Source organism: Hevea brasiliensis, chromosome 8 (assembly GCF_030052815.1).
Source record: "Hevea brasiliensis isolate MT/VB/25A 57/8 chromosome 8, ASM3005281v1, whole genome shotgun sequence".
Lineage (NCBI taxonomy): Eukaryota > Viridiplantae > Streptophyta > Magnoliopsida > Malpighiales > Euphorbiaceae > Hevea > Hevea brasiliensis.
Window position 1 is genome coordinate 680,178 of NC_079500.1, and position 26,912 is coordinate 707,089.

At 34.8% G+C, this 26,912-nt stretch overlaps 2 non-coding genes across 2 annotated transcripts; both read right to left on the bottom strand.

Moving 5' to 3' along the window:
* Nucleotides 1-17,711: 17,711 nt before the first annotated feature.
* Nucleotides 17,712-17,818, bottom strand: LOC131182687 (small nucleolar RNA R71). Its single transcript, XR_009150948.1, has one exon. It is a non-coding gene; the product is annotated as a small nucleolar RNA R71 (small nucleolar RNA).
* Nucleotides 17,819-26,601: 8,783 nt separating this feature from the next.
* On the bottom strand, nucleotides 26,602-26,709 carry LOC131182636 (small nucleolar RNA R71). Its single transcript, XR_009150898.1, has one exon. It is a non-coding gene; the product is annotated as a small nucleolar RNA R71 (small nucleolar RNA).
* Nucleotides 26,710-26,912: the final 203 nt, after the last annotated feature.

The following is a 26,912-nucleotide window of genomic DNA, read 5'->3' on the forward strand; positions in this document are numbered from 1 at the left end:
TAAACAAAGGTTTTGGGAAGATATGGATGATTTAATGCAAAGCATACCGAATGAAGAGAATGTTTTCATTGGTGGAGATTTGAATGGACATGTAGGAAGTGATAGGCAAGGTTATAAGAATGTTCATGGAGGTTTTGGTTTTGGCAGTCGAAATGAGGAGGGAAAAAGCATCCTGGATTTTGCTATGGCATACGACCTAATACTAGCAAATACCTACTTTATAAAAAGAGAGTCACATTTAGTGACTTTCAAAAGTGGGCAACATAGAAGCCAAATCGACTTCCTCTTAACCAGGAAGACAAATAGAGCTCTATGCAAGGATTGCAAGGTCATTCCAGGAGAGGCTTTAACAAGTCAACATAGGTTGGTGGTCTTGGATGTCAAGTTTAGGAACAATTCAAGTAAGGTCAGAAGAAATAGTGTAGCCCGAACAAAGTGGTGGGAGTTCAAAGGAGTAAAGCAAGTGAAGTTCAAAAATGAGCTTCTTGAGTCTGAAGTATGGAAGCTAGATATGGAGGCCAATGATATGTGGATACAGATGGCATCAAAGATTAGAGAAGTAGCTAGAAAAGTACTTGGGGAGTCTAAAGGACATGGACCACCCTCAAAAGAGAGGTGGTGGTGGAATGAGGAAGTACAAAAGGTAGTGAAGAGAAAAAGGGAATGGTATAAGAAATTACCTAAATGTGATAATAATGAGGCATATGAACAGTACAAGATAGCAAAGAAAGAGGCAAAAAAGGCAGTTAGCCAAGCAAGAGCACAGGCCTTTGAAAAGTTATATGAGAAACTTGGAACTAAAGAAGGGGAGAAAGATATTTATAGATTAGCAAGGAGTAGAGAAAGGAAATGTCAAGATCTCAATCAAGTTAGGTGCATTAAGGATAAAGAAGGAAAAGTGTTGGTGAAAAATGAGGACATTAAAGAAAGATGGAGAAATTATTTTAATGATCTCTTTAATAATAGTCAAAATGGAAATAGCGTGAATATAGATTATAGAACAATAGAAAAGAATGTAAATTATACTAGAAGGATTAGATCTTTAGAAGTAAAGGAAGCACTTAAGAGAATGAAAGTAGGTAAAGCCTGTGGACCCGATGAAATACCAATTGAAGTGTGGAAGTATTTGGGAGATATGGGAGTGGCATGGTTAACTAAATTATTTAATAAGATTCTAAACTCAAAGAAAATGCCTGATGAATGGAGGAAGAGTATTTTAGTACCTATTTTTAAAAATAAGGGAGACATACAGAGTTGCTCAAACTATAGGGGAATTAAACTCATGAGCCATACTATGAAGTTGTGGGAGAGAGTTGTGGAGCATCGACTACGTCATGATACTTCTATCTCTCTCAATCAATTTGGTTTCATGCCTGGTCGTTCAACTATGGAAGCGATCTTTCTCATTAGAAGCTTGATGGAGAAATATAGAGATGGGAAGAAAGATCTACACATGGTTTTTATTGATTTGGAGAAGGCTTATGATAGTGTTCCAAGAGAGGCCTTATGGAATGCGTTAGAACAAAAGAGGGTATCTATTAGGTATATACAAGTATTGAAAGATATGTATGAAGGAGCAACTACTATTGTGCGCACAGTGGGAGGGGACACAAGAGATTTTTCGATCTCAATTGGATTACACCAAGGATCAGCCATAAGCCCTTACCTTTTTACATTAGTTTTAGATGAACTGAAACATATACAAGAGAGTATTCTTTTGTTCATGATGTTTTGTGATGATATTTTTCTGATAGATGAGACACGAGAAGGAGTCAATAGGAAGCTAGAACTTTGGAGAAGTACTCTAGAGTCAAAGGGTTTTAAGTTAAGTAGAACGAAGACAGAATACATGCATTGCAAGTTCAGTGAAGGCCAAACTGGTGATAGGGAAGGAGTTAGTTTGAATGGAGTGGCACTGTCCCAAAGTAATCACTTTAAACATCTAGGCTCAGTCCTTCAAGTAGATGGGGGATGTGAGGAGGATGTTAGTCATAGGATTAAAGCCGGATGGGTGACGTGGAGTCGGGCCACGGAGTTTTATGTGATCGTAAGATTCCCAATAAATTAAAAGGAAAATTTTACCGTACAGCCATACGACCGGCTATGCTATATGATAGTGAGTGTTGGGCACTGAAAGAGTCGTATGCATCTAAGATAAGAGTTGCAGAGATGAGAATGTTAAGGTGGATGAGTGGTCATACTAGACTAGATAAAGTCCGTAATGAAAGTATTAGAGAAAAGGTAGGAGTGGTGCCAATTGAAGATAAGTTGAGAGAAGGGAGATTGAGGTGGTTTGGTCATGTGAAGCGTAGACATACGGAGGCTCCAGTTAGACAAGTAGAGCACATTAGGCTAGAGGATAGAAAGAAAAAAAGGGGTAGACCTAAATTGACTTGGAGGAGAGTAGTACAACATGACTTAGAAGCATTACACATTTCTGAGGATTTAACCCAAAATCGTTCAGAGTGGAAAAAGCGAATCCATATAGCCGACCCCAAATTTTTGGGATAAAGGCTTAGTTGAGTTGAGTTGGTAGCTGTTGAGTTACTTTCAGATGACGAGCATGTGATATTTGTGCATTATAACCTAGTAATATATTTGAGGTTTGTCAAAATTTTTTAAGTAAGTGGAAAGAGACCTTCAAATCTAATTAATTTCTTTGAAGGAGTTGATGTGAGAAGGTACTAATTATGGGATTTTCTTGATGATTTCGAGTGGATTTCAGGTTACAATTCCAACCAGAGAACAAACCTAGACTCAAAACTTGACAACAAGAGAACAACAGCCAAGAGATGCTAAAGAGCCAAAGATAAATACAGAGACACCTAGACAACTAAAGACAACTGGACACACAGCTGACAAATAGAGAGAATTACCAAGAGCGGAGCACTGCCATAATTTATAGTATTTGGATCGAGCATTTTCTATTTTCTTGTGAATATTTTTATCAAGCCATTTGCAGGCCACCTGTTAAAATAAATTATATAATGTCAATGTGACAATGTGGTGATTAGAATATATAAAAGGTAAATGGCAAAGCACGAGGCCCCCATAATAATAATCTATTGCGATTTTTTTTTTCTTTTCCTTTTCAGAATATTCAAGTGATTGATTTGGTATTTTAGGATTGCTACCGTCCGAGGCCCTTATATATATATAGGTTCTGCTTGAAACATTTTAGGTTTCAAGTTATTGGGAATCAACTTGTTGTTTTATGTTCTTCTGATTCTTTAATTCTATCTAGCTTTTGTCATTTTCCAAGTCAGAATCCTCTAGTTTAGAACTTGACTAGAGCCTGTGAAGTTTCAAGGAGTAGTAGATATGAAAGTTCAAGAATCTCTTCTTTTCATCTGCCTTTTAACACTGGCTTATATGCTGGCTTGTGCTAGAGGTCGCATAGTTCAGTCTGCCACTCTTAGCAGAAGCAGTTTCCCTGATGGTTTTATATTTGGAGCAGGATCAAGTGCTTATCAAGTAAGAGCTAGCCATGAAAGCAATGTCTGATTAAGTTTTCCCATCTGAGAAAATTATTTTTTTTTAAAAATATTTTATGAAGGAAATATTAAACCAATGAAGGAAATAAATGAAAAATAAATCTTTTCCCTCATCTTCATTTTCTTCTTTCTTCAGTTTTTAGTTTTTTTTTTTTTTCTTCTAATTAGGTTGAAGGAGCAGCTCATACAGATGGCAGAGAACCAACCATATGGAACACTTTCGCAGTGGGATATCCAGGTCTCTCACATTCCACTCTACTGTGTTCTTTTTCTATTATATCTTGGCTTAATTAAATCTGTTTGTAAGAACCATTTATTTATTAATAATTTTGCACCAGTGTATATACTGGCAATATGAACAATAAAAGCGAGATTTATATGTAAACAAGTAACACATATATATTTATCAACTTTGCAGATAAAATAATGGATCATAGTTCAGGAAATGTAGCTGTAGATTTCTATCATCGATATAAGGTGCGACTTAATTATTTGTATGTATTTAGATATTTTATTGTTGTTTTAATAAATACAATTTAACCAATTGGAAAAATTGAATATTTTTCAGCTTTATAATTTTTTTCAATTAATTTAATTTTATAAATTATTTATTAAAAAATGTTTTTTCAACAGTTATTTCATAAAAAAAAATTAAAGATAAAATTTCACGATCAATCAATTTTAAGCAAATAATATTAATCGGAGTAATTTCAAAAATTATAAAATTTCAAGTTCGGTCAAATCAAACAAATAAATAAAGTTTCATAAGATTTGAAATTAAGTGTTTCAACATAACAATGGATGAAAAATTCAACTCAAGTCAACTCAACTAAGCCTTTATCCCAAAAATTTGAGGTCGGTCATATGGATTCTCGTTCTCCACTCTAAACGATTTTGGGTTAAATCATCGAAAATGTGTAATTCTTCTAGGTCATATTGTACTACTTTCCTCCTAGTCAGTTTAGGTCTACCCCTTCCTTTCTTTCTATCCTCTAACCTAATGTGCTTTATTTGTCTAACTGGAGTCTCCGTATGTCTACGCTTCACATGATCAAACCACCTCAATCTCCCTTCTCTCAACTTATCCTCAATTGGTACCACTCCTGCCTTTTCTCTAATACTCTTATTACGGACTTTATCTAGTCTAGTATGGCTACTAATCCACCTTAACATTTTCATCTCCGCAACTCTTATCTTAGACACATACGACTCCTTCAGTGCCCAACACTTACTAATATATAACATGGTCGGTCGTATGGCTGTACAGTAAAATTTTCCTTTCAACTTATTGGGAATTTTGCGATCACATAAAACTCCCGTGGCACGTCTCCACTTTAGCCATCCGGCTTTAATCCTACAACTAACATCCTATGAAAAGACTTTTTTTTTGTCCTAATTATTAAATATAGTTTTTCTCAAATTTGGAAAGGTGTTTATTAGAAATATTACAGGAGGACATTAGTTTGATGAAAGAGATTGGATTGGACTCTTATAGATTCTCCCTATCTTGGCCTAGGATTTTACGCAGTAAGATCTCACTTCAGAACATCATCTTCTTCACATAATCACTTGTTATTGGTTTATGTTCTCGTATGTGCATGGAGATAATGATAAATAATGCACCATATCGATTTGATAAAACATTTATTGTTACCACCAACACCAATGATCTGAATGCAATTTTTCTTCTTAGAGGGAAAACTTAGCAGAGGAATAAACTGGGAAGGTGTGAATTTCTATAATTACCTCGTTGATGAGCTTCTATCAAATGGTATGATTCAAAATAACTCCCTCAATTAATCATTATTTTTGTTGATTGGATTTCGACTAGAGTTCAAACTTGATATCTGGCTAAGAACTACGTACTGGATTAGAATTATTGGCAATCACAATTAGGGCTAATATTATATACACTAAAACATTTAGAACTGTGTTTGTTTTAATGGGATAGGGATACAGCCTTTGGTGACTTTATTCCATTGGGATCTTCCTCAAGCTCTTAAAGATGAGTATGGAGGATTCTTGTGCTATAAAATTGATGCATGCATTTTATATAGTTATTTAAGTTAGATTTCATAGTCATTTTATTGATTTATTAGTTATTTTTAGTTAATTTTATTAGTCATTTAGTTAATTTTTCATAATTATTAATTTTTGGACTAATTTGTAATTTTACTTTTGTTTTGTAGATAAAATAGTATTTTGAGGGATTAAAAAGTAATTGTGCAAGTGATGAGTGATTTCTAGATCCAAAAGTGCTAAAATAAAGCTTGGAAATTGAAGAATGTGAAGTTGCAGAAATCTACACAACATCCGCACAACTTGTGCACTTTCACAACTTCTCTTGTGCAGTTTCACGAAAAAAATTTTCAAATGACCGAAACTTACACAACTTACTACACAGTTTGTGTAGACTCCCTATGCAACTTCACAGAAAACACCTCAATTGGCCTAAACTTGCACAACATGCTGCATAGCCTGTGTAGTTTGGTTGTGTACTTTCACGGAAGACCTCAAGGCATGTAGAAACTTGCATAAGCAACCTGCATAGCTTGTGCAACCTCACGGGATGTAACACCCTCACTGTAGCAATTCCGCACATTCTCCTGTTCTAGTGACCGATGTCAGTTCGGACAGCTAGAACGTCTGGAAAAATATTTAGATTAGAGTGAGGAGTCATAAATAACTCAAATAATAATAAGAAAAATTTAGAAAAAATTTTAGAAATGAAATACAACCAAGTTAATGAGCCGGCGCCCTAGCAATGGGTAACCTAGTGGGAAGTTGCGGTTTTCACAGTTAGGAGCCCTAAACCCTGAAGAAAATTCATAAAATAATTTTTGAGACTCCAGAGAAGAGTCATTGAGATTTCTATGGCATTAGAATGCCAAGAAAAGGCTTAGAAAAAATTTTCAATCGGTATAGACTATTTTGGCTCAATAAGCCAAACGGAGGGCATTTTAGTCATTTCGTCTTTAGAGATGATTTTTGGCCAACTTGTCCAGTTAAATAAATAATTTATGTGACATAAAATGTGAATAAATATTGCTAAAAATTTAATTGAAAATGAGTAAAAAAGAAAAGAAAAGAAAAAAAAAGAAAATTGGAAATTATGACATCACATGATGTCATTAGTGTGCCTCTACCCAATCACATTGTGACACATGGCTATAACTCACTTAAAATGAGTTAAATGGGCAGAAATGAAAGAAAAAAAAAATTAGACTTCATCTTCTTTGCTTCTTCTTGCCGAAACCTCACTTCTTTCTCCCTCCATTGATTCTCAACCAAAGCTCCATTTCCCTCTTCATTTCACCATAAAACCACTAGTTTGCTTCACTAAAATTCATCATTGCAACTAGAGCAAGCTTGAGGCAGCAAAAAGGAAGAGAAAAGAAAGAGTTTTAGAAGCTTAGAAATTCCATCAAACAAGGTTAGTGCATATACTTCTTTCCTTCCTTCCTATCTTTTGTTTAGAAAGCTAAATTGAGTTCAATTTGTTGAAGAATAAAAGAAAATATGTATGTATAACCAACCATGAATTTTGGCAGCTTTAAGTGAGTGATGATATTGATGATTTAAACTGAATTAAATTGGTTTAATGATGGTGTTTGAGGAGTGTGAGTGGATTAGAGGTTGAAGTCCAAGTGTCATGCATGAGTAAGAAAATTAAAAATTTAGGGTTAGGGTTTGGGCAACCAATTTATGATTTTGCTCATGTAGTGGTGAAAGAAAGTTCTAATGGTCAATTAGTGACTATTAGGTTGTGTTTGAGTAGGAAATGAAGTGAATTGTGCCATGGGAATTGAGGTTGGGTGTGCTGCCTTAAGTAACCTGCAGGATTGGGTGTGAGTCCAGCAAGTTTGGGCAGCTATAACTTGACTTGTGTAGGTTAAATTGGTGCAAGGCCAATTGGATATGAAATTAGACATATAATGGCAAAACTTTGATGAAGGAAACCTGTTAAGAAAATAAACTTAGGATGCCTTAAAAATTGACCAAATCTGGGTAGCACCAATTCTGCCTAGGCAAAATGACCAAATGAACAGTGTTCATTCATTTGGTCATAACTCACTATAGAAATATCCAATTGACCTAAAATTTATATCAATGGAAAGCTTAGACAATTTAGGACAACTTTCATGAAGGACACAACTTCAAAGTTTGATCAGAACTTGATGAAATTGCCCACCAAACTCAGGACACCAAAACTGCCAGAATGGATTCTGCCCAGAAATTCTGGGCACTGCCCTATCCGGCCAGTTATGGTATTTAGGCCATAACTTGAGCTACAAAACTCCAATTGGAGTGATTCAAAAAGGAAATTAAAGAAGACACATAAAGGAACAACTTTCATGAAGACAGATTTGTCAAATTTTTACTGTAACAAGGTCCAATGAAACAGTGAATTTGGACATCAAATTCTAAAAATTTGAAATAAAGCCTAGGAGGCTAGGAATTGAGTTTGGCAATCAATGCCAACAAAAATAAAATGCAAAATGTAGTATCTTGGTGAACTTAGGCTCCACAAATTTATTATAAATAAAAAAGTCAACCTTTGAATGGAAATGGTCAAGTGAATAGTAACTTCTAGGACATAAGTAAAAGATTAGTTGGAACTTATTGATAAATAGAGCTTTGGGATATTAGTCTATCATAGTTGTTAAAGAGCTAGAATTTTCTCTAGGAATGTGATATTATGAGCTAGAAGCTCTATATTGAATTAGAAGTGTGCTAATTATTAAATTCTTTTAATTAAAGAATAAGTTTAGAATCATAGTTGAGAGGATTAGACTTTAAAATATATTTGTGAAGGATGTTAAAAGGAAAGAAAATTTTAAAGTGGAATCTTGGCAAGTATAAATATGATAGTAAAAAAATGTGAATATGTAATAGACTGTACTAGAAAGTAAATACGAGTTGAAAAAATTAAAGTAGTCTGGTGATAATATATTTTAAAATTATGGTTATATAAATTATGTGATCAGGATATACTTGGTAACAATGATTTTTTTTTTTTGAATTATGAGGAATTGGCTTAACATGGTCATGATGTTATGTAAATTGTAATTAATTTGTATATTATGTAAATTGTAAATGATGTAATTAATAGAAATTTGAAATTTTTGATATATGAAATTAGCATGAATGAATATACATGGTAATGAATAAGAATCGAAATGTATGGATACTATCAGAAATGATGAGCATGGATGAAATCTTTATTTGAAAATATTGTTGAATTTCAAATAGGTGAATAGTAAAATACGTCAACTGATAATAAAATAGGGGAAACTCCGCTGATTTCTCCGTAGAAAAATTATTGATATTAAAATATAACGAGAATAAAATTTTTAAAGGAATAAAGTAAGATAAGATAGGGTGCTCTGGCACCAAATGTAGTACGTCTTGCTCGGCTACACTGTAGTCAGGTGAGAGGTATGACATGGGAAGTCTCTGAAAACTGCTAGATTTGCACAAGATCTTGCATAACATGTGCACATCTTCATAAATGAGCTAGAAAAGATATTCTCCCACGTGAATTGTTATCTCACACACACCATTTTAAGGTTTTTGTTAGAGAATATAAATAAATACTTTTTACCTCATTTAGAGGGAGAGAAGAAAAAGAGGAAGAATGAGAAAAGGAAAGGAAGCAAGTAGCAACCAACATTCTTCTATTCCTTGCCCAGATTTGGAAACTTTTTCTTTTCTTCACCATTTTTCTACATTTCTTGTAACACTCCTCACCCGATTACAGTGTAGCTGAGCAAGGTGTACTACATTCGGTGCCGGAGCACCCTAACTTACCTTACTTTATTTCTTTAAAAATTTTATTCTTGTTATATTTAATATCGATTATTTTTCGATGGAGAAACTAACGGAGTTTCCCCTATTTTATTATCGTTTGACGTATTTTACTATTCACCTGTTTAAAAATTTCAATAATATTTTACAATAAAAATCTCATCAATTATTCTCATAATCATCTCATAATTCACATCTCATTCATATATCTCAATTTCATATTCATTCCCATGCATTTCCATTCATGCACAATTTGTATATATAAGTTCTCAAGTTTCATTAATTTACATGATTTACAGACTGATTACATAAATTCATAATTTACATGATCAACAAATTAATTACAGTTCCATAATCTACATTTCAACATACAATTCATAGTTTACATTATAAATAATAACTAATTATAATGTACAAAATACATAATATGATCTATATGGGCCCTATCTACATGCATTGCTGAGGAGGTGACAACCTTGAACACTCTGCAGATCAAAACTCTAAAATCTCTGTTTGGTATTCATTAAGTCATTCAAATTCACCAAATACTATTTCTATTCCAAGTAATCTATGAACATTTCATGGATTCCAAATTTCATACCTTAATTTCCTTCACCAATTTAGTTCTTACACTTTGTATCTTTGTATTACTTTTCACATTACTATTCACTCAAATTGTTGACTTTTTAATACATAATAAATTTATTGAACCTAAGTTCACCAAGATACCACATTTTGCATTCTAAAGTTGTTGGTATTGGTTGCCAATACCATTTCAAAGCTTAGTGTTGGTTACTTTACAATTTTCAGATTTCAAGCACTAAGTTTACTATTCCATTGGTCATTTGTACAGTAGAAATTTGATAAAATTGTCTTCATGAAAGTTATTTCTTATTGTGTCTAGTTACATTTTTTTTTTAAATCACTCCATTTGGAGTTTTGTAGCTCAAGTTAAGGTCATTTTACCATAACTGGCCGGATTGACCTGTACCCAAATTTTCTGGGCAATTTGGTTTTGCCATATTTGGTGATCTAAGTTTGGTTGGCAATTTAACTAGGTTATGATCAGAATTTGGATTTTTGTTCTCTATGAAAGTTGTAGATCTATATCTCATATTTCTTCTGGTAAAATATTAGGTCAATTGGACCTTTCTACACTGAGTTATGACCAAATGAATAAACACTGTTCATTTGGTCATTTTGCCCAGGCAGAATGTAAGTCACCCGGATTAGGGCAATTTTTAGGTCAACTTGGTTTGGTTTTCTGGGCAGGGTTTCTTCACCAAAATTGCACCATTATGTGTCTAGTTTCATGTCCAATTATCCTTGTACCAATTGAACCTATACAACTCCATTTATGGCTGCCCAAACCTGCTAGACGCACAACAAGTCCTGCAAGTCACCAAGGGCAGAATGCCTAAGCTCAACTCCAACATCCTTACTCACTTCAATTACTCCTCACATACATTCAAATGGTCACTAATTGACCATTACAATTTTAACATATCATTACATAAGCAAAACTCTAATTTTTTCACAAACCCTAATTCCCAAGTGTCCATTTCATGCTTTTCATGTTATCTAACACATCCAACACACATAGTTCAACATCTAACTCAAGTTATCTCATCACAAACCACATCTAAATAATTTAAGTCATACAAATCAACAAATCTCATCCTTCTCCCATGGCTGCAAATTTTCATACACACTTTAATATAATTGTTTTGTTCAATTTTACAATAAACTCTCATTTAATTTGTCTTTCTAACAAGGATTAAAAAGATAGGGAAGTGAGTATATGCACTAACCTTGTTGGAGCTACTCCCAAGCTTGCCAAAACTTTTCTTTTTCCTCTTCAAATTGCTGTCCAATGCTTGCTCTAGTGGTAGGGACAATTTTTCATGAAGAGAAGTTAGGGTTTGGAGGTGATTTGGTAGGTTGTTTCAAGCTTGCCTTAAGCTTCCATGGAGAAATGGGTTAGGGAGAGTGAGTGATGCCTGGTTTAGTGAGGAAGAAGCAGAGTTATTTTGTCAAGTTTTGGTCTTCCTTATCCCTTTTACTAAGTTTAATAAATTGTGATTGGTGGAGGAAATTTAAATGATATCATATGATGTCATAATTAGCATTTTCTTTCATTTTCTTTTCTTCTCTTCTCTACTCATTTCCAATTTAATTTTTAGCAATATTTATTCACATTTTATGTCATAATAATTATTTACTTAACTGGATAAGTTGGCCAAAAATTATATCTGAAGACGAAATAACCAAAATGCCATCCGTTTGGCTTAACAGACTAAAATTGACTATACCGATTTAAAAATTTTTCTAAACCTTTTCTTGGCATTCGTGATGCTGTGTCCGCAAGTGCACGGGTCACAGTAGTATAGTTTTAAAAAAATGATATCGATCCCACAGGGAATTGTGCTTAAATTGGAAATAAAAGGTTAAGCTAATTAGAATGGTAAAATTTAAAGATATTAAAAATGAAATTTGAAAATTAAAATTGGTGTTTAAGGAATTTAAACTAAATCAAACAATTAGCTAAATTAATTAAACTAGATTATTAAGATTTAAATTGAAATTTGCTATTTATGAAATTTGGAGGAATTAAATCTAAATTCAATAAAAATTAAAGTGATTCTAGAGATTGGATTTTCAATATTGTTTGCATGTGGTTTATCTCTAATTTAGCCAAACACATGAGAATTGCAATTTTGAGGGAAATCAATTCTTAGTTCTTTGAAACGTTTTTCAAGCATTTCAAAGTTGGTTTTCATTAAATCAAACCCTGTTTTCACGGTATTTCAAACCTAACAAAAACCCAATCAATGCTCTAATTGATTTTGGAAAGTCCCCTTAATTCTCTTAGCTTATCTCTAACACCAAGAAAACTAAGTTTATTGCAAGATTATCTATCCCAAATATTCACTTTTCAGTCCATCTATTAAGGATTAAAGCTTAACTTAATGAGGGCCCATTCATCAAGCAAGGCAACAAGCTCACAAGCAATAAATCAAAATGTAACAAACCTTCATTTAAATGGCTAAATCAGTTCAAAACCACAATACAAATCAATATTTACAAACCCATCTCTAGAATCTCAAACAACTACTCACTAATCATAGTTTCAAGACAAACCCAAATGTATAAATGAAGAAATAATGGAAATCTAAGTTAAGGAATAGAAAAACCCAGAAATATGCAGCAGAAGCTGCTGCTGGAAAGTGCAGAAAACGGGTTCTGCAGCTGCTGGAAAATAGCTTCACGTGTTCTTCTCTTCCTCTCCTTCTTTTCTTGCCAAAATTGCCTCCCTTCCTCCTTATGGAAAGAAAATGATAAAGGAGACTTTATATAAGTGAGGGGACTGCCCTAGAATGGGCAAAAAGGTGGAAGATTCCAGAGAAAGTGAGGTATAAAATCAGAGTAACGGAAATGCCACATCAGCCATTTCCAGTAAAAATGACATAACCTGCCTGAATATCTGACGCTCGACACAACCTGCGACATAAGCTAAATTGGTTGTGCTGCAAGTTGTGTAACTCTTGGCCATTTTTTTTACTCAACTTCAAAAATTTTTACAATTCAACTCTAATCTCCTCCAAATGGCTACTCTGATCAAAATACATCAAATTTCTCCAAATTTAACCTACAAAACAAATAAATTCCAAAAATTAAACTAAGAAGTGTGAAAATTATAAAATTGACTAAATATATGCTAATATCTATAATAATAACTATGAACAAGGGTAAATTATGTGCAAAAATTACACCTAAATGATGATCTAAAATGCATGCATCAAATTCCCCCATACTCAAACTCATGCTTGTCCCCAAGCAAAATTTCATTAAAACTCATTTGGAAGGGAATAGAATCAGTCTTTGAAAACACAAAAATCACTAATCCAAACCACCAACTTACCCCTAGCCACCAACATTCCGAATTCCCTCCAGCGAAGCACAAAGAATGAAGCAATCACTCTCAACAATTACAAAATAGCTAAGAATTAACCAATCAACCCAAGTAACAAATACCAACCAGCTACAAGAGTCAATTGTGCCAAAACAAACCTAAATGAAATAGATAGGCAATGTGTCTCAAATAGATGGTGAGTAATGTATGAAAGATTATAGTGCCAAACCCATATGCAAGCATAAAAGATCTAACTCTACTAATGTAACAAGCATTTTTCAAAGAATCATTAGGTCTTTTTAAGGGTTGTAATGGGGTCAAAATAGGGTAAAATTGTGTTAACAAAGAAAGGGAATAAGGAAAACAAAATATGAGAATAATATTAATCATGAAACTCAAAGTGCATCCATTTTTTTTTAATAGAATTTTTTTTTTATTTTTTTTTATCAAGAGGAAAGAAATTCACAATGAATCTCAAGTGCTATCACAATGATTATATAAAGGGACTACTTTTATACTTTTTTTTTATTTGATTTTGTATGTGTCCCTATTTCATGTCACACCCAAAATTACCTTTGGGATATTTTGGTGACCCCCTTTTTTTTTTTATCAACTTTTCACAATTACTCTAGCACTATTCAAGATGTTTCAATCCTCCAAACTTTTTTTTATCATTATTATTATTATTATTATTATTATTATTATTATTATTATTATTATTATTATTATTATTATTATTATTATTATTTTTATGCACTTAATTGCTAAAATATTATTCTCATAAATAGGTGGTAGTGTTTAGGTTTAATGGCTAGGTAAATGATTTTGGTTCCAAAGAAATTAGGGAATTAAGGTTCAAGGGGGTTTGCAAGGGTTGAAATGAGATTAAGGTAGGTTAAGGCTAAATGTGAGGTTTAAAATATGAAGGAATGCCTAAATCATATTCTTATCAAATGCAAGTTAAAAATTTCGCTTTGAAAGATCTAGGATGCTTATTCTAGGAATGGTGAGACGACAAGGACCATTTTCTTCCTTAAAGGCTTATTCAGACACTCAAAACTCAAAATAACTAATCAGAATCTGCATACCTAGATAAATATATTAATTTTCAGCTATTAAGTAAGAGAAAGAATAATGCTTAAGACTTTGTACCCAGCTGGAACTTTCATTCCACTAACCATCTAAAGGCAAGTTGGATTGCTTGAATAAGTGGCTTATGGAATTCAAAGACTGGTTTAAAAATCCAAAAATTTTAAATGAATTAATGAAATGCATGAATGTATAAATGTATAGTCAACCTATATGTAACTAAGTATGCATAACTAAGTGTATGAAGCTATATGCAAGTGTATGTATGTGAATCTGTACAAGTATGAATTAATGAGTATGTCACTATATGCAAGTGAAAAAGGAAAAAAAATTTTTGCAAAAAATTTACCCTCTCCCCCATACTCAGAATGAACATTGTCCTCAATGTTAAAAGATTGCAAGGAATGGGATAATTTGGCTATATGTGCACAAAGAATTATTACCCTGTTGCATAAGCGATAGCACGACTTATGCTGAAAGTGACACAAGCTGAGATAAGAATTGTTACCTCATTGAAGTGCAGCCAATTTAATTAAGTAAAATTTGGACAGCTGCTGCACTCATTGCAAAAGAAACAGTGCAATGGAATCCATTAAATCAATTAAACTCAAAAATTTGGAATAGGGAAGTTAAGCTCAAAAATATAACCATGAAGTGTAAATCCGAAATAGTAAATCAAAGCAAGTGAGCAAAGTGCTAAAGATTCAAAAGACAAATGTACTTTATGAGGAACTAAAAAATACTGAAGAAGTAAATGGTTCAAGTAAAATAAAGACAACACAAGCAAAATATTAACTAAATAAGTTCAAAACATTAATTGATTAAGCAAAGAAATTAAAGACATGAAATGTAAATTGAGAATAAAAGCTGGTCAGTCTGGTAGGAGAATTTCTTTGCCCTTGCCATCTTGTGGAGGTGGTGGTGCTTTTGAGAATGGGTTTGGTTTAGTTAGGTTTTTTTTTTTTTTTTTTTTTTAAAAATGGGTTAGTGGGCTTTTGGGCTTGGGCTTGGGGTAGCTGCTGGCCCATTCTGGTGAAGTGAGTCCTTATCTTGCAAAACAAACAGGCGACACAAGTTAGAACATAAGGATAGGGGGGTTGTGTCGGAAGTTGTGCAACAATCTGCCCAAAGTGTGTTGTTACACTCATTTTATATAGGCATTTTAGGGTAGTTTTGCATCCATTTTGCCCTTATATTTTAGTATATTTTATGTTTTTAGCTTTATTTTAGCTTATTTGTTAAATTTAAATACTTTATATGTGATTTTTGTAATTTTATTGTTTTTGATAGGATTTTGTGGCAAATCGAAGATCAATGAGTGCAATAGGAAGTGATTTGAAGAAATTTGGAGTTCTTTAAGCATGGAGGAAAGTTAAAGAAATCAAACCTTGAAAAAGCAAACCAAAGAAATTTGCTTGAGGCTTTGCTTAAGATCATGCTTAGGTAAAGCGGTGCTTAAGGTGCAGACAAGTCAAGCATGAGCGAGAAAGTCCATTTTACTCTAAGTCCGCCGAGATTTCTTTGAAGGTCCGCTTAACCTTAAGCGACGGTCGACCAGTGAAATCGCTAAAAAGTTGCTTAGGGTTAAGCCGAACCCTAAGCAGACTGCCCAGAACGTGAATAGTGCTGCTGACTTGGATAATTTTACACCTCATTTCCTATCCACTCCTTGTCTTTTATTTACTTTTAGGGCAACTTTTAGGGACCATATAAATTCATCATTTCCTTATTTTTGCCACAAGAGGAAGGGGAGGAAAAACAAAAAGGAAAGAAAATTATATAGAAAGAGGGAGAGAAGACGCCATTCTCTCTAGGAAGAGGAGCTGCTGCACGAGTTTGGAGCTCCAGAAACCAGAGACCTTGGTTCTTCCACCTGGGTTTTTCTATTTCAGTCCTCTTATCATGTTTTCCTTTACTTTTCCATCAATATTTCTTGTAAATACCATCATGAGTGAGTAATTTCTTTAGATTTCAGAGTTGGGAAATATGTTTTAGATTAATTTGTGGATTTGGACTGGGTATTTCCTTATTTTATATGAATATGAGTTTTGATTCCTTCCTTGTGTGCTTGATTTACTTGCCTAATGTTGGTACCCATTGGGTATTGTGTTAATCTTTGATTGAAGGACCGAAAGGTGAAAGTCATTGATGGGTAATCATGGATTGGAACTTAAAATCACCTAGATTTAGAAATAAACTAGGACTTTAAGAGGAATTAATTATTGGTTACAAAACTTAATGGGTTTTAAAATAATCAAATACATACGAAAGTAGGTTTGGTTATTTTAGAATACGCTTTGATTTGCTTGAAAAAGATATCAAAGGGATTTAGAATCAATTTCCTTCAAACTCTATTTTTCCCTAAAAATTGGAATGCCCAAGACAAATCCCAACTAATTTATGCATAAACCCCCAACTCTGGAATCACTTTTACCATAATTAGACTTTTGCTTAAATTACCCATTGTTAATTTTAGTTTAATTGCGAACTAGAATTAGAATTTATTTGTTTGCTCTTTACCCATTTCAATTGGATTAATCAATTTACCTTGCTCATTTACATTTACCATTTATTCATTAATCATTAGCCCAAATAATCGCTTCATTCATAGTTTAGTAATCAAACAGCAAATCCTCGTGGGAACGATACTTGATTCATCACTTTATTACTTGAGACGACCCGTATACTTGCGGATAAGTCACATCAAGTTTTTGGCGCCGTTGCCGGGGATTTGATTTTTTGTTTGATATTAAACAATTGTTTGTTTGGTTAATTTGGGCATTTTATTTTATTTCTTTTTACCATTTTACTTTGAGAATTTGTTTATTTTTGTTTTTCAGGTGCTTTATTTTATGAGAAGGACAAAAAGTGAAGAAATCAATTTATTCTTTGACCCAGAAATAGAGAAGACAGCAAAAGCTTTAAGAGCAGAATCTAAGAGGAGAAAAGCTGAATTTAAGGCTCAACAACAATAAGAAAGAGCACAAGAGCAAGAGGAATTACAAGAAGAAATGGCTAACAACAACAACAATAACAATAACAACCGCTCTGTGAAGGATCATGCCTATCCTAACATTGGAGATTTCATGCCAAGTATCACAAGACCAAGAGTAGAAGCCAATAATTTTGAACTGAAGCCTGCACTCTGTCAAATGGTACAATAAGCACAATTTGGAGGAAATCCAAGTGAAAGTCCACATGTGCATCTAGCACACTTTCTTGAGATCAGTGATATGTTGAAGATAAATGGAGTTTCTGATGATGCAATTCGACTCAGATTATTTCCTTTTTCTTTGAAGGACCGAGCTAGAGAGTGGTTACATTCTTTGCCACCGGGTTCTATCACAACATGGGATGAACTTTCTCAAGCATTTTTAGCTCAATATTTTCCACCAAGCAAGACAGCTAAGCTGAGAAATGAGCTGACTTCTTTTAAACCTAGAGATGATGAGAGCTTGTATGAAGCATGGGAGAGGTACAAGGATTTGCAAAGGAGATGTCCACATCATGGGATTCCTAAGTGGATGCTTGTTCAACACTTTTACAATGGAGTTTCACCAGCTATTAGAAGTACAATTGATGCATCTTCTGGAGGTGACCTTATGGAGAAATCTGAAGATGAAGCTTTTTCCGCTCTTGATAAAATTGCTTATAACAACTACCAATGGAGTTGTGAGAGGAATGAGATCAAGAAACCAGCTGGTATGTTTGAGCTTGATGCCATGAATATGATTAATGCTAAGTTTGATGCTTTGACAAGGAAGATGGACAAGCTGAGCATGAAAGTAGATTCTTCAGCCGGAGGTTCTAGTAATTCAGTAGAAGTTGAGTGCAAATGTCAATTGTGCAGCAGATTTTTCTGCACTTAATCAAGATTTTTCAAGTGAGCAAGTGGATTATGTGGGGAACTACAATCAAAGGCCAGGTGGTAACCCATTTTCTGCGACTTATGATCCAGCATGGAGAAACCACCCCAATTTCTCTTGGGGAGGTAGACAAGGGCAAAATCAGAATTTTTAGCAACCTTCTGGATATCAACAAAATCAGAATTTTCAGCAGAATAGAGGCCCCCCTCCTGGAATTTCTAAACCTCAAAATGCACCTGCTCCACCTCTACCACAACAAGCACAACTAGACAAGACAGCTAGATTGGAATCTATGATTGAAACTCTACTTGTGAGCCATCAAAGTCAACAAGAAATGATTTCTCAATTAGCATCTAAAGTGGATCAAATGGCAACACACAACAAGATGTTAGAGAATCAAATAGCTCAACAAGCTAGCTCTTCAAGTAACAAAGCATTTGGGAAGCTTCCTAGGCAACCAGAAAATTCAAGGGAGCATTGCAAGGCTATTACATTGAGAAGTCGAAAAATATTGAAGAATGGAGATAAAAAGATTGAAGAGGAAGTTGAAGAAAAGAAAAGCAGAGAAGGAGATGAACAAACTGAAGTTGAAGTTAGAATTGAAGCTGAAAAAGAAAATTTAGTGGAAGAAAAAGGAAGTAAGGAGAGGGAGAGCAAAGAGGAAGAACCTAAATATGTTACACCTAAAGCCTACATGCCACCTTTACCATTCCCACAAAGGTTTCAGAAAGCGAAATTGGATAAACAATTTGGGAAGTTTTTGGAGGTATTGAAGTCTTTGCATGTGACTATTCCTTTCACTGATGCCTTAGCACAAATGCCTTCATATACCAAATTTTTGAAGGAAATTTTATCTAACAAGAAGAAATTGGAGGAATTTGAGACTGTAGCTCTCACGGAAGAAAGCAGTGCTATTTTGCAAAATAAGCTTCCACCCAAACTGAAGGATCTTGGAAGTTTCTCCATACCATGTCACATTGGGGATATCAGTATAGATAAGGCTTTATGCGATCTTGGAGCCAGTGTTAGTCTGATGCCATTGTCTATCTATGAGAAAATGAAGATTGGAGAAATGAAGTCTACTACCATATCACTACAGTTAGCAGATAGGTCTATTAAATTTCCAATTGGGGTAGTTGAGAATGTTCCTCTGAAAGTTGGAAAATTTTTCATACCAGTGGATTTTGTGGTATTTGAGATGGAGGAGGATGTACACATTCCTATTATTCTTGGTGGACCTTTCCTTGCTACTGCTGGAGCTGTGATTGATGTAAAAAATGGGAGACTTACATTAGAAGTTGGGGAAGAGAAAGTTGAATTTAATTTGTTTTAAGCAATGAAAAAGAAAGATGATTCAAACTCATGCTTGAGAGTTGATGTGATAGATGAAGAGGTTAGAGAAGTACTTAAAAAGCAACATCCTAAAGATCCCTTAGAAGCTTGTTTGGTTCATAACATCAAAAAAGGGGATGAGATTGAGGAAGCTGCAGAATATGCTACAATTTTGGAAGGAAATCCACCATTGCCTATGGTTGATATTGAAAAAATTGGGGACTTGAAGCAAGAAACAACTTCATCATCAAAGCTTGAGAAAAGTGAAGCACCAAAGGTAGAGTTGAAACCTCTTCCAACAAATCTCAGGTATGCTTTTCTAGGTCAAAATTCTACATATCCTGTGATTGTTAGTGCTAAATTGACTGATTGTGAAGTTGAAAAATTATTGAGAGTTCTTAGGAAGCATAGAAGGATAATTGGTTATACCATTGATGATATTAAAGGAATACATCCTTCTGTGTGCATGCATAGAATTTTGTTGGAAAATGACCATAAAGCCTCTCGAGAATCACAAAGGAGATTGAATCCAAACATGAAAGAGGTTGTGAAAAAGGAGATCTTGAAATTGCTTGATGCAGGTATCATTTACCCTGTTTCTGACAGCAATTGGGTAAGTCCAATTCATGTTGTACCTAAGACAGGGGGCATCACAGTAGTGAAAAATGAAAATGATGAACTAATACCTACAAGAACTGTAACTGGATGGAGAATGTGTATAGACTATAGAAAATTGAATAAGGCAACTAGAAAGGACCATTTTCCATTACCATTTATAGATCAAATGCTTGAGAGACTAGCTCATCTAGCTCATCATTCTTATTTTTGCTATTTGGATGGCTATTCAGGGTTCTTTCAGATCCCTATTCACCCAGATGATCAAGATAAAACTACCTTCACATGTCCTTATGGTACCTTTGCATACCGAAGGATGCCATTTGGACTATGTAATGCCCCTGCTACATTTCAACGATGTATGATGTCCATATTTTCTGACATGATTGAGGATATTATGGAAGTGTTCATGGATGATTTTTCTGTGTATGGTAAATCTTTTGATGAATGCTTATCTAATTTGTCTAAGGTTTTGCAGAGATGTGAAGAGTTCAATTTAGTTTTGAATTGGGAAAAGTGCCATTTTATGGTGCAAGAAGGAATTGTTTTGGGACATCTTGTGTCAAACAGGGGTATTGAGGTGGACAAAGCAAAGGTAGAAATTATTGAGAAAATGCCACCCCCAACATCTGTGAAGGGAGTGAGGAGTTTCTTGGGGCATGCTGGATTTTACAGGAGATTTATCAAGGATTTCTCTAAGATTTCTAAACCTCTTACCAATTTATTGAGTAAAGATGTGGAATTTAATTTTGATACTAATTGTATGAATGCTTTTTACAGGATAAAGGAAGCTTTGATATCTGCTCCTATTATGCAGCCACCCGATTGGTCATTACCTTTTGAGTTAATGTGCGATGCTAGTGATTATGCCATTGGGGCTGTTTTGGGACAAAGGAAAGATAAGAAAGTGTATGCAATATACTATGCAAGTAGGACCTTAGATGATGCTCAAATAAATTACTCTACTACAGAGAAAGAGTTTTTGGCAGTAGCATTTGCAGTAGACAAATTCAGGTCCTATCTTGTGGGATCTAAGGTCATAGTATACACAGATCATGCAGCTATCAAGTATCTCCTTCAGAAAAAAGAGGCTAAACCTAGATTGATAAGGTGGGTGTTACTCCTTCAAGAGTTTGACTTGGAAATTAAAGATAAGAAAGGAGTAGAAAATGTGGTAGCGGATCATCTATCTAGATTGAGGCAAGAACAAGGAGACAATTTGGGAAAAGAGCCCCCAATAGATGATTATTTTCCTGATGAGCAACTGTTAGTAATCATGAATGCAAAAACACCTTGGCATGCAGATTTTGTGAACTATCTAGTGTGTGGAATCCTTCCACCTGATTTAACATGGCAGCAAAAGAAGAAATTTCTTTTTGATGTGAAGGATTATGATTGGGAGGAACCATTTTTGTTCAAGAGATGTGGAGATGGGCTGATTAGAAGATGTTTAGCTGATGAGGAGATAGGGAATGTTATCAAAGATTGCCATTCTTCACTTTATGGGGGTCATATGAGTGTGACAAAGACTGCAGAAAAAGTTCTTCAAGCAGGGTTCTTTTGGCTACACATGTTTAAGGATGTGAGGAAGTTTGTAAATGCATATGATAGGTGTCAAAGGATGGGTAATATCTCAAAGAGAGATGAAATGCCCCTCCAAAATATATTGGAAGTGGAATTATTTGATGTGTGGGGCATTGATTTCATGGGACCTTTTCCATCGTCCTTGGGACACAAATACATTTTAGTTGGAGTAGATTATGTGAGCAAATGGGTTGAAGCTATACCATCTCCAACTAATGATGTAAGAGTTGTGATTAAATTCCTTAAAAAGTTCATTTTTACAAGATTTGGAACTCCACGTGCCATTATAAGTGATGGAGGTTCTCATTTTTGCAACCATCAATTTGAAAGATTATTGCAAAAATATGGAGTGAAGCATAAGGTTGCAACACCCTACCATCCACAAACTAGTGGTCAAGTGGAGATCTCCAATAGAGAGCTGAAAAGAATTCTTGAGAAAACAGTGAATTGTTCAAGGAAAGATTGGTCACTAAAGTTAGATGATGCTCTTTGGGCCTATAGAACAGCTTTTAAAACCCCTATCGGAACTACCCCATTTAGATTGGTTTATGGGAAAGCTTGTCATTTACCTTTGGAGTTGGAGCATAGAGCATATTGGGCCATAAGGACACTGAACTTTGACTTAAAAACTGCAGGAGAAAAAAGAATGCTGCAACTAAATGAACTTGAGGAGCTTAGATTGGATGCTTATGAAAATGCCAAGCTTTACAAGGAAAGAACTAAGAGATGGCATGATAAGCATATTAGGAGGAAAGAATTTCAAGAAGGTGATGTTGTTCTCCTATATAACTCTAGGTTAAGGTTATTTCCAGGAAAATTGAAGTCAAGATGGTCAGGGCCCTACACTGTTATAAAAGTATACCCCTATGGAGCTGTTGAGTTAGGCAATGAGACCTCAGGGACTTTCAAAGTTAATGGGCAGATTAAAACACTATATTGTTGGAGAACCCACGCAAAAGTTTGTAGAGGTTTCATGGCTTGGTTCTCCAGTCAGGGATACTTAGGAGAATTGGAGTGGAAGGTCAAGCTTAAGACCTTAAACAAGCGCTTCTTGGGAGGCAACCCAAGCATATCCTTTTATAGTAATTAATTTCCATTTAATTTCATTTCAGTTTTCACCCCCATTAATCTCAAAAGTGACATTTGTTTATCTTTTGTAGGTCATTCATGAAGATGGGGCAAGTTTCCACTTGTGGCAAAAACAAAGAATTGAAGGGAAGCAAGTATAAGCAAAATTCTGCACTTTATGCAGTGCCTGTGAACAGTAACACCTTTAAACTTGTGCTAAATTGCTGATATTGCAATCTACTTGATAGCACATGTTTGATTTTGTGTTTTGTGTAAATTCTGTGAAATGCAACTTGAATGAGGATCAATTTTGATATTTAGGACTGATGAGAGCTTTATTGAAGTGCAAAAATAATGTTTGTTAAGTTTCACCTTTTAGTGTATATATAATTTTGTAGTCTGATAGGAATTTGCATGCTTTTGTTTGGAATTGCTGCTAATTTTTGAATTCTGCAGATTTTGGTTACTGTATACGCTACTGTTCATGCTGTTAAAAAGGTCAATTTCTACATCTTTTCTGCAATTCTTGATTGATTGGAACTTGTCCAAAATGCTGCTGAAAATGTGCTTTTGGTATAAGTAAAGAAAGGAGACCATTTCATTAAATGTGTACAAAGGTAGTTAAAATAGATGCCTAAATTGAAAAAAATGCTTGCATGAGGTAAATGAAAATATATGGTGTTTGATGAGTTTTAAGAGATTATGAACTTAAATCCCTCAATTTTATGGTGTTTGTGTGTATTTGGTAATTGCTAACGGTCACAATAGCATTCCATAGCTCTTGGACTGATTTTGGTAAGCAAAACCACGATTTTTCCCAAAACCTGCCGAAACTTGCTGATGACATTGCTTGTCAAGCAGAGTCTTAAGCAAATTCTGCTGAACCTTATGCCTAACCCTAAGCATGGCCTAGAATACCACATGTCTACCCCACATTTTAAAAGGCCCAGCACTTCCACCAATTTTCCAAAAGCTTCACCCACACTCCCAATAACCTCATCGACTCCTTTCTCACGCCATTTCTTCCGGCAATTTTTTACAGGAAGCCGAAAGGTTTCTTCCTTTTCATTAAAATGGTAAGAACTAAAATGTGGTCTTCCCACAAACCCAAACTCAGTGGACTTCGACATTCTGTCAAATCAAAAATGGGTATTCCATCCTCATTACCCACAAACCCTAACCCCACTCACCGATCCGCTCCTCACCACCGCCACCACAAACGCCGCCATTACCTCAATCGCCACCACCTCAGTCACCGCCACCACCCCCAAGCCAAATACCACCTTTCATTCCGCCGACTCCCCTCTCGCCGCAATCCGAGCCACAAAATGAAACACCAATTCCCGACACCCATTCCCCAGAACCAGCGCCTGAACCTGTGCCTACTCAAACGAGAACCCAAGGCAAAACAAAAAAAGCTGCAAGTAAACTTAAGAAAACCCCTGTCGGAAAACAGAAACGAGTACCCTCTGTTCCTTTCGACTTGAATTCTGATGCATACATTTTGCATAGTCATTTAGGTCTAATTTTATAACCATTTTTATTTGATTATTAGTCATTTCTAGCTAATTTCATTAGTTAATTAGTTAGTTTTTCATAGTTGTCAATTTTGCATTAATTTGTAATTTTTACTTTGTTTTGTAGGAAAAATGGTGTTTTTGAAGGACTGAAGAGAATTTTGCCATTGAGGAGTGTCTTCTACAGCCAAAGATGTCAAAAATAGGTTTTCAAGCTAAAATATGCATTGACCAAACTGTGCATAACTTGCCGCATAAGCTATGCAGATCTGCATAAGGAGAAAGATCACTGTTCCAGAACCAGCCGAAATGTGCATAAGGAGACTGCATAGCTTATGCACATTCTCGCCTCCCTTATGCACCTTCACGGAATTGTGCATAACCTATGCACCAAGTCATGCAGTTTCGCATAAGTGACTCAGAACCAGCCGAAAACTGCATACTTATGCAGTCCACTTATGCAGTCCCATAAAGAGTTCATTAATGAGCTGGCAGGAGATTCCCTCAAATAATTCCTCCTAGAACATACCATTTTAGGGCTCCATGTCAGAAAAATACTATAAATAGTCCCATTTTCCCATTTTAGAGAGGGGAGACAAGGAGCAGAAAAGGAAAGGAGGGGCTGAGCAGAATTTGAGGAGTCACTTTCACCTTCCACACCATTTTCAACCAAGATTTGCAGATTTCTTTCTTTCCTTACATTTTTCTACATTTCTAGTGTTTAATTTCTTATTTCTTAGCTTAGATTAAAGCTTTATTTCCATTTAAACTCAATATATCTTGTAAGCATTATGGATAGTGAGTAGTTTACTTTTGATTCTGGAGTAAGGGTTGTAATATTTGAGATATTTTGTGGATTTTGATTGGGTAATCGATATTTTGTGGTCTTAATGAGTTTTATTCATTTCTTGTACGCTTAATGACATGCTTAGTGTAGGATCCCATTAAGTGATGTTCTTAATCCATGGTTGAAGCACCGAAAGGAGAAGGCCTTGTGATAGATAATCAAGAAATTGGACTTAATTAACTTAGACCTAGAAATAGGCTAAGGATTAAGAGGATTCACAGATTAATTAAAGAACTTAATGGGTCTTAATTAATTCTAACTCCACGAAAGTAGGATTAGTTTGATTAAGGCACTCTTTGTCTCACTCGAAAGGGAATTCAAAGGATTTAAGAATTAATCTCCTTAAAACCCATAAGTTTCATAAAATTGGATAACCGATTTAAATCCCAAAATAGCTCGAATATGAAATTCCGAACTCCGGAATCGCCTTCTTACCATTGTTAATTTTCAATTGAATTTAATTGCTTGCCATTTTCAATATTGCCATATTTGAACTTGCTTATTTCAATTTGATGCAATTTTAGTTTAATGCGATACATTGTTGAATAGAATATTGATTTTGCACATATAGATTTCACGCTCCATTACCCATCAATTCATTACTTTAATTTCATAAATACTTCGATTTAGTCAACTTTTATATCAAAAATTCAATCATTAACACAACTCCTCGTGGGATCGATATCTTTTCTATACTACTTGTACGACCCGTGCACTTGCGGTAGGGACGCATCAAGTTTTTGGCGTCGTTGCCGGGGAGTTGTTTGTTTAAGATTGAATTCTTGATTATTTTAGTTGTTTTTAGTTTTATCTTTGTTATCTTTTCATTTTGTGTTTGTTTGTTCTTTTTCAGGTACTTTTAATCTTTTATGAGAAGAGCTAGAAGCACAAGTGACATATCCTTATTGTTCAACCCTGAAATTGAAAAGTTTTGTAAGGCCAACAAGAAAGAAACCAGAAAAAGGAAAGAAGCATTGAGAGAAACTGAATTAGAAGCAGACATGGCTGATGAAAGAATTAGAATTGGTGTTGGTAATGCTGGAAATGATCGAAACAACGAAAATGCAGCCCAAGGTGAAGAAGTTGTTAATGCTAATCTGCCTAGGGGAAGTATGATGGATCATGCTTTTCCTCGTTTTGATGACTTGAGAGAGAGCATAGCAAGACCAAGGATTGATGCAAACAGTTACAAGATGGATTTTGGAGTCCTTCAAATGATTCAGAATTCTCAATTCGGAGGTCATCCTTCTGAAAATCCACACACACATCTGAAGAAATTTGCTATGATCTGTGACATGCAAAAACAACCTGGAGTGTCTGATGATGCAGCAAGATTGAAGCTATTCCCGTTCTCTTTAAAAGATAGAGCATTGGATTGGCTTGATTCTTTACCTCACAACTCCATCACAAATTGGGAGCAGCTCACTGATGCATTTCTTGCACAATATTTTCCACCTGGAAAAACTCAAGAATTAAGGAATCAAATGACAGCTTTCAGACCAAGAGAAGATGAAACTCTCTATGAGTCATGGATGAGATGGAAGGAATTAGAGAGATTATGCCCACATCATGCCATTCCAAAATGGATGATAAATCAGAATTTTTACACAAATGTCACTCCTGCAATCAGAGGAATTATTGATGCTCAAACAGGAGGAGAATTTATTATAAAGCATGAAGATGAAGCTTATGAGCTATTGGAGAAAATTGCAAAGAATACTCATCTTTGGAGTAGTCCAAGAGGACCAGCTCCAACTCAAAAAAGGCAAGCTGCTGGAA